This window comes from Saccopteryx leptura, chromosome 5, assembly GCF_036850995.1.
Source record: "Saccopteryx leptura isolate mSacLep1 chromosome 5, mSacLep1_pri_phased_curated, whole genome shotgun sequence".
Lineage (NCBI taxonomy): Eukaryota > Metazoa > Chordata > Mammalia > Chiroptera > Emballonuridae > Saccopteryx > Saccopteryx leptura.
Genome location: NC_089507.1, coordinates 27,339,246 through 27,352,753, shown reverse-complemented (window position 1 = coordinate 27,352,753; position 13,508 = coordinate 27,339,246). Strand labels below are relative to the sequence as shown.

At 49.4% G+C, this 13,508-nt stretch overlaps 1 long non-coding RNA gene across 1 annotated transcript; it reads right to left on the bottom strand.

Annotated features, from left to right (window-relative positions):
• Positions 1-2,253: 2,253 nt before the first annotated feature.
• LOC136405446 (uncharacterized) lies at positions 2,254-7,105 on the bottom strand. Its single transcript, XR_010751526.1, has 4 exons — positions 6,033-7,105; positions 4,897-5,001; positions 2,727-3,275; positions 2,254-2,539 (listed from the first exon to the last, which is right to left on the bottom strand). It is a non-coding gene; the product is annotated as an uncharacterized lncRNA (long non-coding RNA).
• Positions 7,106-13,508: the final 6,403 nt, after the last annotated feature.

The window sequence follows — 13,508 nt, the reverse complement described above, 5'->3', positions numbered from 1 at the left end:
GTGACGCTGTACCTGCTGCTGAGGGTAGTGACGCTGGCCATGCTGCTGAGGGTAGTGACGCTGTACCTGCTGCTGAGGGTAGTGACGCTGGCCATGCTGCTGAGGGTAGTGACGCTGTACCTGCTGCTGAGGGTAGTGATGCTGTACCTGCTGCTGAGGGTAGTGATGCTGTACCTGCTGCTGAGGGTAGTGATGCTGGCCATGCTGCTGAGGGTAGTGATGCTGTACCTGCTGCTGAGGGTAGTGATGCTGTACCTGCTGCTGAGGGTAGTGACGCTGGCCATGCTGCTGAGGGTAGTGACGCTGGCCATGCTGCTGAGGGTAGTGATGCTGTACCTGCTCCTGAGGGTAGTGATGCTGTACCTGCTGCTGAGGGTAGTGATGCTGGCCATGCTGCTGAGGGTAGTGATGCTGTACCTGCTGCTGAGGGTAGTGATGCTGGCCATGCTGCTGAGGGTAGTGATGCTGTACCTGCTGCTGAGGGTAGTGATGCTGTACCTGCTGCTGAGGGTAGTGACGCTGGCCATGCTGCTGAGGGTAGTGATGCTGTACCTGCTGCTGAGGGTAGTGATGCTGGCCATGCTGCTGAGGGTAGTGACGCTGTACCTGCTGCTGAGGGTGGTGATGCTGGCCATGCTGCTGAGGGTAGTGACGCTGTACCTGCTGCTGAGGGTAGTGATGCTGTACCTGCTGCTGAGGGTAGTGACGCTGTACCTGCTGCTGAGGGTAGTGATGCTGGCCATGCTGCTGAGGGTAGTGATGCTGTACCTGCTGCTGAGGGTAGTGACGCTGTACCTGCTGCTGAGGGTAGTGACGCTGGCCATGCTGCTGAGGGTAGTGACGCTGTACCTGCTGCTGAGGGTAGTGACGCTGGCCATGCTGCTGAGGGTAGTGACGCTGTACCTGCTGCTGAGGGTAGTGATGTTGTACCTGCTGCTGAGGGTAGTGATGCTGTACCTGCTGCTGAGGGTAGTGATGCTGGCCATGCTGCTGAGGGTAGTGACGCTGTACCTGCTGCTCAGGGTAGTGACGCTGGCCATGCTGCTGAGGGTAGTGACGCTGTACCTGCTGCTGAGGGTAGTGACGCTGTACCTGCTGCTGAGGGTAGTGACGCTGGCCATGCTGCTGAGGGTAGTGACGCTGTACCTGCTGCTGAGGGTAGTGACGCTGTACCTGCTGCTGAGGGTAGTGACGCTGGCCATGCTGCTGAGGGTAGTGACGCTGTACCTGCTGCTGAGGGTAGTGATGCTGTACCTGCTGCTGAGGGTAGTGATGCTGGCCATGCTGCTGAGGGTAGTGATGCTGTACCTGCTGCTGAGGGTAGTGATGCTGGCCATGCTGCTGAGGGTAGTGACGCTGTACCTGCTGCTGAGGGTAGTGATGCTGGCCATGCTGCTGAGGGTAGTGATGCTGTACCTGCTGCTGAGGGTAGTGATGCTGGCCATGCTGCTGAGGGTAGTGACGCTGTACCTGCTGCTGAGGGTAGTGATGCTGTACCTGCTGCTGAGGGTAGTGATGCTGTATCTGCTGCTGTGGGTAGTGATGCTGTATCTGCTGCTGAGGGTAGTGATGCTGGCCATGCTGCTGAGGGTAGTGATACTGGCCATGCTGCTGAGGGTAGTGATGCTGGCCATGCTGCTGAGGGTAGTGATGCTGGCCATGCTGCTGAGGGTAGTGACGCTGTACCTGCTGCTGAGGGTAGTGATGCTGTACCTGCTGCTGAGGGTAGTGATGCTGTACCTGCTGCTGAGGGTAGTAATGCTGGCCATGCTGCTGAGGGTAGTGACGCTGTACCTGCTGCTGAGGGTAGTGACGCTGGCCATGCTGCTGAGGGTAGTGACGCTGTACCTGCTGCTGAGGGTAGTGACGCTGTACCTGCTGCTGAGGGTAGTGACGCTGTACCTGCTGCTGAGGGTAGTGATGCTGTACCTGCTGCTGAGGGTAGTGATGTTGTACCTGCTGCTGAGGGTAGTGATGCTGTACCTGCTGCTGAGGGTAGTGATGCTGTACCTGCTGCTGAGTGTAGTGATGCTGGCCATGCGGATATGCCAAAGGGAGGCCGTGAAGGCTCCCATAAGGGGAGAAGGAGAAAGTGCTTGACTTAAGTAAAGAAAAGAAATTGTATGCTGGGGTTACTAAATCTACGGTAAAGACACGTTTTCTATCTGTGACATTGTTACCGGGCTTAAGGGGTCCGTTCACCTGCACACATCAAAAACCCAGTCAAACCTGAACAGAAATTTACAGCAAAGAAAGCAGAGGTTTATTAGTTGAGGAAATGGCATTAAGCCCAGAGTCACAGGCGCGCTGATGGCAAAGACCTCCTCCCTGATGGCTCCCAGGGGATGGTTATTTAGGGGGAAACCATCGATCACAGTGGCTAAAGGACTTTGGGGTGTGGGCTTTATTGATTGGTCCAGGCCAGTCTAGGGAGTCCTTGTATCAGGTCCTGATGTCAACCGTGGTGTTGTTCTCTCTGGTTTCATGAGGGTGTGCTCGGTAGGGTCTTCCACTTTCCTGGGCCTGGGGCTGAAATGCACTGAAGTCTAGATGTTACTTTTAGCTTGAACAAAACTGTTTCTATAGTCAACAGACCTGAGGCTCTGTTCTTAAGACCATTTGATACTGACCAGAATCTGACATCCAAAGGGCTTAATGATTAAGGAAGGGAGTAGACCGAGAGAAAGGAAAAAGGGTCATGTTAAATAAATGGAATTTCACCTGACCTGTGATGGCGCAGTGGATAAAGCATTGACCTGGAACACTGAGGTCACCGGTTCAAAACCCTGGGTTTGCCCAGTTGAGGCATATATGGGAGCTGATGCTTCCTGCTCCTCCCATTCTTTCTCTCTCTATCTTTGTCTCTCTTCTTTAAAATGAATGAATGAATAAATAAATAAATAAATGGAGTTTCTGCGCAGCTACAACATTCAAAGAAGAAAGAAATTTATGCTAGTTTGCTGAGAGAGACCACATTCATATAACTTTTATTACAGTGCATTGTTATAATTGTTCTATTTTATTATTAGTTACCGTGGCTAATCTCTTACTATGTCTAACTTATAAATTAAGCTATATCATAGGTATGTATAGGGGAAAAATAGTATATTTAGGGTTTGATACCATCTGAGGTTCCAGGCGTCCACTGGGCATCTTGAAACATATCACTGAATAAGGGGGGATTGCTGTATTCTGTTCCAACAAAGCTGGCATTGTAATAACAATATTGCTGTCTTCTTCCAGTAGGAGCTGTGAAACTCACCAGAAATGGTGCACTGGACAGTACAGAACATGAAGACAGAGTATCTGAACTCTACAAACAACCTTTATGGACACTGACTGGACAATAAATTAATACATAAAGTACCTCTTTTCTACCCATTATTCTAATTTTTCTTCAATAAATCACTGTACCTCATGTGGGCCCATAAATTTTTATAATACATTTGTAATCAACTTGATTTATATGCAACAATAAATAAATACGTAAGTAGCTCTTCTCTACCCATTATTCTAATGTTTCTTAAATAAATCACTGTAACTTATTACGGGCCCATGAATTTTTTAATACATTTTGCAATCAATCTGTTTCATAGGCGCCCTGCCAGACATCACTTGCCTGGGCTCTGCACCTGCTAGAGGCAATCCTGGTGGGCATCCTGTTTTGTTGGATTTTTTTTTCCCCCAAAAGATCTCCAGGTGAATTCAGTTTTGTACCCAGAAGCAAGCAGGCAGGTGTCCACACCCAGGAAAGGAGAAGTGCCTCGGGAGGAGTTAGTGGTGGGACTGTGTCCCCCCAGTATTTGTTTGGTGAAGTCCTAACCCCTAGTACTTCGGAGTACGGTCTCACTGGGAAACGGAGTCAATGCAGACGTATCAGTTGAAATAAGGTTATATTGGGGTAGGGTGGGCCCCCAATCCAGTGTGACTGGTGTCCTTATAGAAAGGGGCGTTTAGACAGTCACCCACACACAGGGAGAGCACCATGTGAACATAAAGGCAAAGATCAGGGTGCAGCACCTACAAGCCAGGAATGCCAAAGGTTGCCAACAAACCACCAGACGCTAGGGGAGAGGCATTAACCAGACTGCTTCCCCCACTACCCACAGAATGAACCCCCTGCTGACACCCTGACCTTGACCTTGACATTCTAGCCTCCAGAACCGTGAGACAATACTTCCTGTTGTTTGTGCACCCAGTTTGTGGTACCTTGTTATGACCCTAGGAAACTATTATAATATGGGGAGGTTCCTCCGAGGAACTAAATGCAAGTTCAATACACGAGGATTCAAAATGGGTTAAAAACGAAAACAGACTCTCCAGATAGTGAAAGTGGTGGAATCCCAGAAAAGCAGTTTATTTTAATGCACTTCACACTGTACAGGAAGCACCGTAAATCTCCTCAGTGAACATTCCCAATCTGCTGAGAGCTGGGCAGACAGTAACTGGCTGGTGTTATGTGAGCTCTGTTCACGCCCTCGCTCATTCCACCGTCACACCACAGAGAGATAATTGCATTAAATAACCTGGAAACTTAAATGCTCTTCCTTTTAGCATCAAAGGAGCCTTTTTCTTTGACCAATTAAATACCTAAGGTCTCCCTGGCAAGTAGGAGAGCCTTAGAATTAGGAGTTGGCCAGGATCTGGATTTTATAGGAGAGCTGCCCAGTGTTAAAGGAAGCTTCTCATGGACCCTAATCGTACCCCCAACAGAGGCACCCAGGGGTGCCCATGGGGTCCGGGCAACAGTGGCCTGTAGATGTCTCTACAGATACTAAGTTCCTGGACCGAGAGAACTCAGTCTCTCACACCTCATGACAGGCCCAATTTCCAGGACAGTTCCATTGACTTCTCCTACCTGACCCCTTCTTAGGCACAGAGGGTGTCCTCCCTCACCTGGTTCCTGTTCAGGAACAAGGATACACGGCGAGCTCCCAGGCTCTGGGAGATGCAGGAAGTTAGCATCTTAACGAGGAATCCGTGGCCAGTCTCAGGACCACCCTAGCTAGAAAAAAGATCAGTGGAAATTTAATGAAGGTCAGGGAAAGGAGGATGGGTGTTGAACTTAGAAATGAGTTTTTCTTTGCGAAAATGTAACTAGAACCTCAGTATCCTTTGGCTCTTTGACCAAGGGAAATGGTTTTCTAATTGAGGAGCTTGAGACTCACTCATCTTCCTATTTAAGATGTAGTAGGCAGATCTAGCAAAGTCTAGATAAGGCCCTTTGAAAATCAATAAATGCAGAAGAAAAGAATTAGTATCTTCCATCCTGACAGCTCTTCTCAGATCCCCTCCAACTCTAGGACTTTTCAGTGTGTAGATTCCGAGGGGGAAAAAAGAATCAAACATAAAATTGATTGTTTAATTGCAAGTCAGTTTCACTTTCTCATCCCTGGCGGGTTCCCTAGAAATGTCCTTGTTTGCCAAGTTGCAAACACCAGCTGCCATTCAAGTGGAGCCCTGTTCCCCTACTGGCTGTGTGGATCCCTGCTGCTGGGAAGGAGGCGTGGCCTCTTGTAAAGAGCCTCCATTCCAAAGCCCCAGCTGTGCACCCCAGGTCCTCCTCTGGTGCAGGTTATTGACTCTGCGAGACTTGGTTTCCTCCTCTCAGAATGGAGGGGAAACAAGTGATGTGAGTCACTTCACAACCTCCTCGTGAGGATCCAATGGAAGAATAATAAACAAAGCTCCTGATTTACAGGGTCAGAGGAATAATAAATAAGTATATAACTACACTAAAATAACAGCATATAATAAAATTTATTGTTTAAAATAATAAACATATATAACTACACTATATCAAGAGAATAATAAATAATAAGGCTCCTTCTTGCTCCTAATAGATAACAAGTAAAGCCCCTGATGCACAGCTATAGGTACACAATAAAAGGACCTCATCTCCGCTTTTTTTTTTTTTTAAGCAGAGGAAGGGAGAGAGAGGGGAAGAAGAGAGGGAGGAAGGAGAGACAGAGAGAAAGAAAGAAGCATCAGCTCATTGCTCCACTGAGTTGTGCACTGATTGCTTCTCATACTTGCCTTGACCGAGAATCAAACTGGCGACCTCAGGCTCAAGCCAGCACCCCACTCCACTTTGACCCACAGCTCAGCTGAGGCTCTGCTCCTTCTGTCTCATTCACGTGAAAAGGGAGGGGGACAGGAACAATGTTTCTCTCTCCCAGACTGACCGCTCTGCAGGGAACTCTGTGTCCAGGCTCCTGTGCTGTGTGCCTTCTGAGGAGGGAGCGCGTGCTGACGGAGAAGGAAAGGGCGGAAATCTGGCCCCTTTCATCTGGGGGAGCCCAATATAGGAGAAGCTGGACTTAATTCCGGCCAGTACGCGTGTGTTGAGCACAGACTGCCTGTCAACCCTCTGCCAGGCCCCGCGGATGAAGAGACAGAGTAAGACTTCACCCCTTCCTGCACGGCGCGCTTCGTCTCCGTGCGCAGCTGCGGAGGGGGGCAAAACATCTCTCCATGCACCCAGCTCCCCAAGAGACTGTACTAATTCCATAGTGTATTCTGCTTCTTTTTATTTTCATAAAAACATTTATGTGCATAAGGAAAATATTATTTCTCCTGTCTTAATCCACAAACCTCATTGACTTTTAAGATCGAATCCATTTCTAATAATATCAACAGGAAATGACTTTAAGTTGCTAAATGCGTATAACCAACCACATTTTTATTGGACTAAGTTGATAAATCAGTGTTTAAGTCCTGGAGAAGAACTCATTCTCTAGTTAGCTAATTAAAACCCACTTATTCTAATAAAATAGAGTCTCCATGAACTTCCTATAATAGAGAAAATTTTATTAATCTGAGTTGAGCTACAATATGAATTTAGGAAATAAACGGAATTGGGGGGGGATGTTTTAAGTGGGAACTCTCACTTACCCACCCTGGTTCCTCAGCGGACTCCACACCGTGTGACAGGTTGCTGTTTTCTCTGGTTAGGAACCGGGAAGCCGGATCCCTTGCACTGATGAATGCCGACGTCTTTCCTTTGGGAACATAGCGTGTGTCCTGCTCCTTCTCGTGGCCAGGTCAAAGTGATCGTGTTCTGATACTTCCTCTCTTGCCCAACTGCTTCCCCTTGAAAGGAGAGACCATTCCGGCCACCCAGCTTTCCCCGTGCCAGCGAAGGGGGTTTGGTGCAGAGCGGACAATGACCTTATTATCTGTTGGTCCTCCCAGGTTTGTGGGTCCAGAGCAAAACTCTCTCTCCTGGGACAGAATCTGGGTGATAGATCCTCTGAGTCGGAACACGCAACTTAAAAAAATCTCACTTACGTGTTATGTATGTATCTGCTGAAATACAGCCATGTATCTCATGTATCTGTATATTTTCAAACAAACCACAATCAAGGCCAACAAAGATTTCCCTGTATCCTACAGTCTCTATGGAATTGCTTTAATTAATCAGAATAGTTTGTGTTTAACATATCAAATAGATAGATGATAGATTTAGAAGTCAGGTAGACTTAAGTTTATACCAATTACTGGCTACAGGAGTCTTTATAAGATATTAAGTTTCCCTAAACTTATTTGTCTGTCAAATGGGTAGGATTACCTCCCTAGATGGATTCAAAGTATAAATGAAACAGTGTATGTATGTAAAGTAACGGACATAAAGTAAGCCTCAATAAAGAGGAACCACTACCACTATCATTCTTACTGAAGAACAGTACATTTGCAGCACCGTTGTAAGTTTAGGATCTCAGGACTGTAAGGTGACAGAGTGGACGGATGGAAAGGTCCTGATACGCATAAGTGAAAAGGGACACTTTCCACAACAGTGCACAGTTAAATAGGGTCAGTCACCTGGCAGTCAGGTGTTTCTCAAGTCACGGAGGGTGAGACAGTTCTGCTGGAGAACCCAGCTTAATTTCCTGGTTCAAAAATCACACCTGTGAAACTCAATCCAGGTGGGAAATTCTGTTGGTTGCCTCTGCTGAAGCCATGGTTCATTATCAAGTAATTTCTCTGGGGTTACTCTGAGGTCATCCCCTTAATTAATATAACAGCCAAGGGAGGCTACACTATCTAGCTGCTCAGCCTAGAAGTCCAGCATAGCACCTTTCCTTTGTTGAACACTTACGTGGTGCTAGACACCATGCAAATAGCCTTACATGTGTACATCCGTTTATTTAATCCTCTAACTACCAGACCCTCCAGGAAGGCAGCTATTGTAATCCTCATTTACAGATCTGAAGACTCTCAGGCTTGCAAAGTCCAGTCATTTGTCCCAAATCACAGCTGGTAAGTGATTGGGAGCCAACACTGTAGGTAAGTGCCCAAGCTTCTTCCCAGCAGGCTATGCTTCCGCAGAAAGCTATTAATCCCTCTTTCTCTCCCCTGTCAGGTGTGTTTACATTGCCTCTGAGAACAAAAGGAGGTTTAAGAAATCTCGTTTTTCTCACCTGCTGAAGAGCAGCACAGCCTGTTGTGACCAAGCAGGCTCTCCCTTGCTCCCGGCTCTTCAGACTATTCCTCCAATCCTCTTCACAACTCGTCTCCGATTACCCCAAACCCTGCTCAGAATTCTTTCTGGCCTTTCAAAAAAAAAGATAAGCAACAATGTAGCCACTAGTTTAAATCTCTAGTTTGGCTAATACACTCCTGTTCAGAGGTACCTGGTTGGAGCAAGAGTGCCACCTGGTGGAATGTTTGGGTCACTGCCAACATACATGACTTAGCAAAGGTGGGCAGGCGGGCCCGCTGAAGCCGACAGAGATGGAGAAGGAGCAGTGTTCACTCTGCCTGGGACATTTCCTAAAGAGCCACAAGAAATAACTGTGTCCAGGCGCTAACCTACTGGAATTCAGAGTCTTGCTCAAATACAAGTTGGGGGCTTCAAGAGCACATGCTCCTTGGCTCCAAAGCCTAGGGCTGGAGTGAGGGTGAGGTGGGTGAGGCTGGGCCATGTTTGCGCACGATTACATGCCGTATGTAAAACCTTGTTCATCGTGGATTTTTGTATTTATTTCGATTCTTTAAAATTGCATTAAAATCTTATCTCTCTTGATCGCTGAGTGCATTTTACACAGACTGCAAATGCCGCACTGGCCTGACCTGAGTACTGGCCCCTCAGGGACCCTCTGAAACGGGGTCCCGTTTTCTTTCAAAGCGCTGTCTACAGACAAGCTACACACAGCTGCTGTTGCTCCCCCAAACATCTGCCCTCATCCCTGCCCTCCGGGGAATGGAGTCACCAGGGTCCCTCCAACTTGATTCACCAACTTCAGTTAGCAGAGAGTACAGAACACAGTTCGGGGGAAAGGAAGGGTAGCCAGACCAAGGAGACGCTCCCCGGTCACTGACCCCGCCCCAGATCGCTGCTCCTCGGCAGGCTGAGAGCGGCTTCCGCCTCTGCTAGGTCCACGATCACAGGGCCACAGACGTCCGCCCGGCAAGGACACTTGTCGGTACGGCCTCCCCTGGCCTCCCCTTGGCCAGGGTGATGTTTCCGAGCCTCAGGCCCACATCCGGCTGTGATGCTCTGTGTCTACACGGGATCATACCGGTCGCCCGGCTCACAGCCTGACTCGCCTGGAGGGTATTAGTGGCGAGAAAGAGGGGTGGTTCTAGAAAGCTCTGAAATTTTATGCAAAATGATGTCCATCTTCTTGGGGAGACTGTTTAAGACTTCCTCACCATTCTCCAAGGAGCCCTGATCCCCGATAGGGTAAGAAGCACAGGAGTCCACAAAGTCTGCGGGCATTGTCCAATAACAGCGGTAAGGAACGCCTTCCCGTGCCTGGCCCGGTGACAGGAGTCTCACTGGCTGGTCTGTGTGCAGCTGGTGCGGGGCCATCGGACACACGGGCCCCGGCACTTCCCAGGGTGAGGGGGAAGCAGACTTCCCTCCTGACAAACTGGAACCTCAGCCGGATGTTGAGAAGCGGGTAGTTCCACCACCTTCTCTGCTTTTCCCTCCCTCCTAAAATCTGCCCAGCCTAGCCACTGTCGTCAGGCAACAAAGCTCTTTCACACGTGCCTTCTGGGAATACCCTCCCACCCTCCGGCACCCTTTACTCATCCTTCACCGTCAGCTCCCTCACCATTTCTGGGGCCAGGGCTGGGCACCTTGCACACTCCCGTTATCACGCAGATGACTTTTCGAGATTTATTTGCATATTGATCTATCATGCCCACAAGACTGGGAGCCCAAGAGAGCCAGAACCGTATCCTACTGTTTCCATATCCACAGCACCCTAGCATAAGGCCACTGTGTGTGTGTGTGTGTGTGTGTGTGTGTGTGTGTGTGTGTACACACATATATAAAGTTTAGATGGATGAATAAATAGACCCATCGATGAATGAACAACCCCCCCCCCCAATGCTTTCATTCCCTCGGTGAGGAAAGTGAGGTCCTGGTGGACACTAGTATGTCCACGTCCGTGACCTGAACGGAGCAGGGCCGTCCCAGGAGCCACGCCCAGGCCAGCTGCAGGCCGCGCTGCAGCTGTGTGCTGAGATCATGCGGCACCCCACCCTGGGCCACTTGGCAGTTATGGCTACAGCATGCCACCTCGCCTTGCTTTCTTTCCCTTCTCATTTTGCTGCTCCCTGGCTCAGGGTCGCATCTTCCCGTGCTCAGAGCACGCAGTAGGGAGACCAAGGGAATTCAGAGACGAGAAAGTGGTGGCTGACAGGTGCCAACTGTCCCCCCCGGCCGAGTCTGGGAAACCTGAATCTCCTCCGTGGTTCTGTCATTACCATAGCGAGGACGAAAATGAGAAACCATTTGACTACTTAGAACTCACTTTGAGAGCAGCAGAAAGAGAGCTGAATGTCATGCCTGGAACTGCATTGTCCATGAACCCAAACAGCTAGTTGTCCCCAGCTTCCTCCCACCGGAATTAGATTGATAAGAAGTCTGATAAGCTCCGAGGCTGGCTCTCAGCTCTGCCTGTCCCCGGCACACTTCAGAAACTGGAGAGAGAGCCGGGACGAGGGGGCCCAGCCAGCTGGTGCTGCTCCTGCTCGAAAGTGGGGGGCCGCGTCGGAGGAAAACCGGAGGCCTGAACACAGCTGTGGCCCTTGCTTAAGTCACCAGGCTTGCCACAAATGACATAAAAACTTCTAACAAAGAGGACTTTCTCGTGGTCTGCTGAATGGGGTTTTTCTCGTGGTGTTCTGGTTCCTTCTGGTGCTGGGGCCCGGCCGGCAGGGTCTCCTCAGATTCCATGTGCCTTGGTCAGAAGGCCCAGGAGCCCCCTCCCCACCCAGCCAGCCCTGCGACCCCTGTCGCTGCTTCTCAAAAACGCTCCTCTGCGGAGGGGGGTAGGGGGTGGGGGTAAAGGGGTGGGGCAAGGATTTGTTAATGGGTAAATCCGGAAGAGACTCGGGTTTGAGTCATTGTTGTGTGCGCAGCAGTGGGACTTCCTCTGGCCCACGGCTCAGGATTACTGGTTCCCTCCCTGAAAAGCACCAAAGCCCACACAGGAAAAGAGAGGAACATCCCAAGTTCAGAGCCGGGAAAGGGAAGTCACGTTCCTGTTTGTCCTCAAATGTCTCTCAGTTTGAATTCCTCGCCTCTTCCAGACAGGCCCCTTGTTTCTGACCCCCCAGTTTTCTGTCCTGTGTGTGTCTGACCTGTCACCTTCACTCTCTTTCTGTTCCCTTTTGTAGCTGCTAAGTGTGTGATAACTATTGATTGGCTGAGAATAGCCTAGAAAGCCTAAAGCCAATTAAAAAAGCCAAGGGCATTTTTATAAAAATACAAACCATTTAGCCCTGGCCAGTTGGCTCAGTGGTAGAGCATCAGCCCCGCGTATGGAAGTCCAGGGTTTGATTCCTGGCCAGGGCACACAGGAGAAGCACCCATCTGCTTCTCCACCCCTCCCCCTCTCCTTCCTCTCTGTCTCTCTCTTCTCCTCCTGCAGCCAAGGCTCCATTGGAGCAAAGTTGGCCAGGGCACTGAGGATGGCTCTGTGGCCTCCGTCTCAGGCACTAGAAGGGCTCAGGTCACAACTAAGCAATGCCCCAGAAGGGCAGAGCATCGCCCTCTGGTGGACATGCCCAGTGGATCCCAGTAGGGCACATGCAGGAGTCTGTCTGACTGCCTCCCGGCTTCTAACTTCGGAAAAATACAAAAAACAAACAAACAAACAAATATATATATATATATATATATATATACCATTTAGAAAGTATAACTACAGGCCAGGTTCTCTATGTCATGTTTAGCTCTCCCTGCAATCTTGTAGGTGGATATTTTTTCCTGTCTTACAGATGAGGAAAGTGAGGCTCAAAGGGTGCTGGGAGTGCGAGCAGCTTCTTGGCAGTGGGCTCAGATTCCAGGACTGTCTCACTTGCGGAGCTGCACCCTTCATCACTTTGGAGTTCCCAGCGTTTTGGCAAGTGGGCCCGGGAGGCTTTCACTGACTGAGCACAGTAACAGGGACCTGAGGGGTCAGGAGAAACATGGCCGGCCCAGAGCGGGAAAGGTTCACTGGTGTGCAGGAGCTGTCTGTGCGGCCTGGCAGCTGCACACACTGCCCAGGCCAAGCTCTCATTCCTTAAATCCTGCCATTGCCTCCTATCCAAGCCCAGCCTGTCTCACTCTTGTCCACTTTGGGTGGGTATCAGGCTAAACTTTCCTTTGTCTCCTTCACCTCACCGGCCCTGTACTGGGGGCATGGGACACATACCCGGGTAAGTGTGTGGCTGCTGACACTACTGTCAGTTCTATACCTGATATCCTTGAACTGATTCTAACATTCTTTGCTATAGAAGACAGACTGAACCTCAGAATCCTTCTCAACACAGCATTGCAGGCCTAGCTACTGCCAGTCAATCAGCACTGCCCTGAGATTAAAGCCTATGTGTCATTGCTGGCATAGCAAGTGCCCAGTCGAATTTCCGTATCCCTTGGAAGGGGTGTGAATATACAATATGGTATACAGAAGATGTGCAGTAGAATTGTGAACCTGAAACCTGTATAATTATGTTAACCAGTGTCACTCCAATACATTCAATTAAATACATACATACATACAAATGAAAAAACCTAGAAAGGGGGTGAGGGAAGAACTTCCATTTCCTTCTATCCTTCCTGCCTGCCTTCCCCAGTGTCTCTGGAATGATAGTGGGGCAGATGGGTTGATGAATGCATGGATGGATGGATGGATGGATGGATAGATGGATGGATGGATGGATGGATGGATGGATGCATGGATGCATGGATGGATGGATGGATGGATGGATGGATGGATGGATGGATGGACGGGTAGGTGAATGGATGGATGGATGGATGGATGGATGGATGGACAGGTGGATGGATGGATAAGTGGGTAGATGGATAAATGGGTGGATGGATAAATGGGTGGTTGGATGCACAAATGGGTGGATGGATGGACAGATGGGTGGGTGGATGGATGGATAGATGAATGGATAGATGGATAGATGAATGGATTGGATAAATGGGTGGATGGATAAATGGGTGGATGGAAGGACAAATGGGTGGAAGGATGGACAGACGGGTGATTGGGTGGGTGGATGGA